The following is a 5,000-nucleotide window of genomic DNA, read 5'->3' on the forward strand; positions in this document are numbered from 1 at the left end:
TATATATATATATATATATATATATATATATATATATATCCATCAGATCTTCAACCAGGTGTCAAGAAAACACAATGAGGCACAGAGAGGATTTGGGTTCTTTTACAATTTTAGGACAATATTTTTATCACAGATACCACATATCATAAGCCAAAGAGTAAGATTACAGCTTTGTCTCCTAACATGCCTAAGAGTCAGATCAAACTATTTTTTTTTAATTCATAGAAACATAGATGGTGTTTGTCAGGGGCCAGGTTTGAGGAGGGGAGACATGGAGCTGTCACTCAGAGGACATGAAAGTGTGGTTACACAAAAGGCATCATCTTGTACAGTTCCTTGCCTATACCATAGTGTGCACATGTTGTACAAGTGCCAATCTCATCATAAATATCCTTACCACAGTTAACAGTTCACTAATCCAACCATCTAGACATCAGGTCTTTCCCCAGTGTCTGCTCTCCAGATTTTTATCTAAGTTTCTAGGTGAATATCTCATGACTCTAAAGCTGGAAACAACCAATCTATCTGTAAGAATGGAGCCAAGAAGACACTGAGCACACAGGTTGCCCTGCAGAGAGCTCATCTGTATGGATTACTTAATAATGTTTCCTGTCTGCAAACTTGAAGTGTATATTTTGGCTCCTCTGGAGTTAAGTTCAAATAATGGGTGCACACAGAAATGTGTGCTTTTTCTTATGAGATGAATGTAGAATAGCTGGGGTGGTTTGATTCAGACTAAAATGCAGTCAATACACATCTCAGCATACACATTTATAAATGTATAAACACTATAATTACAATTCTTACTGTTATTAGCAAGGTTTATGAAAAAGAGTGGAGTGTGTGGGTGATTCAGGTATGTGATTCAAAACAACTCAAGCCTTACTTATACCCTGGATGTTCGTGGGCACTGCTGCCATTGTAAGTCCAAACAAAGGACTCACTATCACCTCTCTTATTGGCTCCAATATGTATGAAATAACAGATTTTGTATTTATATTTTATATTTAAAATTATATTTTTTCAAGACAGGAAAGTTAGAAAAGATATAAAACTGTTAACACAGGAAAAAAAAAGCTGCATTGATAAACTGTGACTATTTTCAATTGATCTCCTTCCTCTATATAAATCCATGTTCTTTGGACTTGGGTCAAAACACATAAAGTTTTGTACCCCTTGAAATAATAAATTATATCATACTTTAATCCTATCATATATTTTTTGGTTTTGTGGTATTTTTATTTAGATCTTTGAGAATATTTCACATATATACACCAATAGTCCCATTTGTTCTGCCCATATATTCTTGAATATATAGCCTTTCTCTTAAAGAAAACTTACTCTCTGAACTCCAGCTTCCTGGGTCACAGCCCTGCCTGCTTCCCTGGAAGCCTGATGCTACCCAGGACAACCAGAGCCCTGCATCCATCAAGGTCTATGAGTTGTACTTGAAGTCCCAGAAGCCTACGACCACCGGGTACCAAGCCAGCCAATACCAAAGATATCCATACAGGCAAAGGCAAGTGCAAGAGCACAGTCAACAAAAGCCAGGGCAATATGGCTCCATTAGAGCCCAGAACTCCTATTACAACAAGCACTAGATATCCTAACACACGGGAATAGCCAGACAGTGACCTTCAATCTCATCGTATGAAGATAATAAAAGCTTTCAAAGAGGAAATAAGTAAGTCCCTTAAAGAAATACAGGAAAATACAATCAAACAGGTGGAATCTTTTAAAGAGGAAACAAATAAATATAAAAAAATACAAACAGGTGAAGGAAATGAATAAAACGGTTCAAGACCTGAAAGTAGAAATAGAATCAATAAAGAGAACATAAATGGAGGCAACCCTGGAGATGGAAAACCTCAGAAAGAGAACAGGAACGACAGACATAAGCATTACCAACAGAATACAAGAGGCAGAAGAGAGAATCTCAGGTGTAGACGACACATCGAAGAAGTAGACACATCGGTCGAAGAAAATTCCAAGTCTAAAAAGTTTCTAACACAAAAAAAATCCAGGAAATTTGGAACACTACCAAAAGACCAAACCTAAGAATTATAGGAGTAGAAGAAGGTGAAGGCTCCCAACTCAAAGGCCTAGAAAATATCTTACATAAAGTCATAGAATAAAATGTCTTTAACCTAAAGAAAGAGACAGCTGTAAACATACTAGAAGCTTACAGAACATCAGATAGATTGGACCAGAGGATAAAATATCCTGCCACATAATAATCAAAATACTGAATGTATACAACAAAGAAAGAATATCAAAAGCTGCAAGGGGAAAAGGCCAAATAACATGAAAAGACAGATCTATGAGAGAAGGGGAGGGAGGGAGGGAGGGAGGGAGGGAGGGAAGAAAGCTTACTAACTTACTTTCTCCCAGCAGCTGTCACCTCCCATGGCTCCCTGGCTAGGGATGGGACTTTGGGTTCCTCTCTCCTCCCCATGACCGCATTTTTTTTTTCCTGGTTTGAGTTTGTACAAGTCTTGTGCATGCTGTCACACCTGCTGTAAATTAATGTGTGCTGCACTTCTGTGACCAGAACATGCTCTCTCCTTGTTATCTTCCTTTGCTGCTGCTGGCTTTTACTCTTCACCTCCATAAAGATCCCTGAGTCTCAGGGGTAAAAGGAGACATTGGTATGTCCCACTTAGAGCTGAGAATTCTTCAGTCTCTTGGCCACCTTGGCTGGTTGTGGGGTCTCTGTGTTTGTCATGACCGACTACAAACAAAAGCTTCTCTGACAAGGGTTGAAAGATGTACTCATCTGTGGGTATACCAACAAATCAGTAGGAATTGTCCAGTGAACTTAGTAATAATACTAGGAGCTCTCCTAGGGCCTATGACCTGTCCAGTCACAGGTTCCTTGCTCAATAATTGTGGGTGAATGTTTTGCCAGGATCTGTATATGTATACCACATGTGTGCAGTGCCAGCAGCATCCAGACAATAGCATCAAGTACGCCTGTAATGAGAGTTCTGGATGGTATTGAGCCACTGTGGGCTTGGGGGGTGCTGAAAATTGAACCTGGATCTCCTACAGTAGCAGCAAGTGCTCTTAACCACTGAGCCATCTTTCTGGGACTCATCATGTGCACAGCCTTCAAAGCCCTGACAAAATAAAGCCTGCAACTTCTCCCGGGGCATCTGAGATGTAAACAAAACACAGGCACCATCAAAAGCATCATAGCTATTGCTGTCTTCATTTTAGCATGAAAATGTGGGGTGTGGCTACAGGTATACCATCTTGGCCACGGGGGTGGGGGGTGAGTGTGGTCCTTGTAAGAGCTCTCCTTTCATCTTCCAGATCTTTCTGCCATTGTCGTGTGGACCACTGACAGTGTTTCATACTTTTGTTTCTGACAGCACAGTCAACAGAATAAATGAAAGCCTTCTTCTGGGTTCCTATTTTGCCGCCTTCCTTCATCCTTGGCGCTGGAAGTTTTTGGATGCTCCTCTGAGCCACGGTGGTCTGGAGACAACCTCAGGGGCTATTCTTATCCAAATAGGAACTTACCAGATAGGTGAGGCTGGCTGGCCAGGACTTGTCACTGCCTTACCAGTGCTGGGATCACAAGTGCCTGCTGCTGTGTTCGGCATGTTCCTGTGGCCACATCCCTGGGTGTGGTTTTCAGTTGTGAAGGGAAAAAAAGTTACCCTTGATAGGAAAGAGCCAATAAAGGAGCCCACCCCAGTGTTGCCCTGATTTCAGCTGGCTCCTCTATCCCACAGTATGTCTAATTGGCAGGTCAGTTTCTCTGATGTTTCCTCCACTAATCTGCATATTTATTCTTGGTGGATGACCGCACTGTGTAAATTGTTACAACTTCGAAGATACTTAAGTCACTGGTAACAAAGTCTCATTTAACTGTGTTGGGATTCTTTGAAGCTTTAATCAAACTTCTGCATCATTTATTCTTCCTGATGAATATCAGATTTTACTGCTAGCTATTGGAGAAACAGGAATTCCCCCGAGACTGTGATTGTAACCATTTTAAGGCTACAAATTAACTTAGGAAGCCTTCCCCTCTTTAGAATACTAAAATCCACTGTTCAGAAATATGTCTTTCCATGCCACAGTTTGATATTCCTTGACTTCAGAAAGCCTTTCCTTATCTTTATTTCTCTTAGTTTTGGTAGAGAGATTCTAACAATAAGGCAAGTTTAATGAATGTATTACATAGTCTCTATGTATTAATGTGATGTACAAAGATATTCACTCCCATGCAGTTACTTTATACATAATCCTCTTTTTAAAACCACCTGCTTCTATTTCTTTTCATGTATTTTCAAATGATTCTCTTCAGAATTCCAGATGGACAAGCTGACCAACTGCTAGTGACACTTTACACGATCCCATGTGGTTGTGCCGAGATACATAAAAGCAAACGGTTCACTGAAAAGAATACAAAATGTCCTTAAAGAAGTGGCCAGTGGAGGTTTGGGGAGATGGCTCAGTAGGTGAAGCACTTGCTGCACAGGCATGAGGACCTGAGTTAAGATTCGTTAAGCCAATCTGCTTTGGACCTAAAAGGTTGGGAACAAAGACACCACACGGTAACCCCAGTGATAGATATGTGAAAGCTGATAGACCCTTGGAGCTTAACAGTCAGACAGTCTAGCCAAATGGATGAGTTGCAAGCCCAATGAGAGACTCTACCTCAAGAAAGTCAGGTAAAGGGTGACTGAGGAAGGGAAGATACATGATGGCAACCTCTGATACATGCACACACAGCTGACAGCACACACATATGTGGACAGAAGACAGTAATTTGCATGCTGTAAAGTCACGTACCACACCTATCAGGCAAAAAGAAACAAAAAAAATCCAAGCATTGTAGAGTGTACCATACTGGTGAAAGAGGTCAACTGGTGAGATTCCAAGAGAAATCCCCCCATAAACCAATTTGTCAGTATCTGTGGAAATGCATGCAAAGCCCTTCACTTTGGAGCCTAGGTATCTGCGTGAAGATCCATCATCAAAATGAAAAG

The sequence above is a fragment of the Mus pahari genome, chromosome 3, assembly GCF_900095145.1.
Source record: "Mus pahari chromosome 3, PAHARI_EIJ_v1.1, whole genome shotgun sequence".
Lineage (NCBI taxonomy): Eukaryota > Metazoa > Chordata > Mammalia > Rodentia > Muridae > Mus > Mus pahari.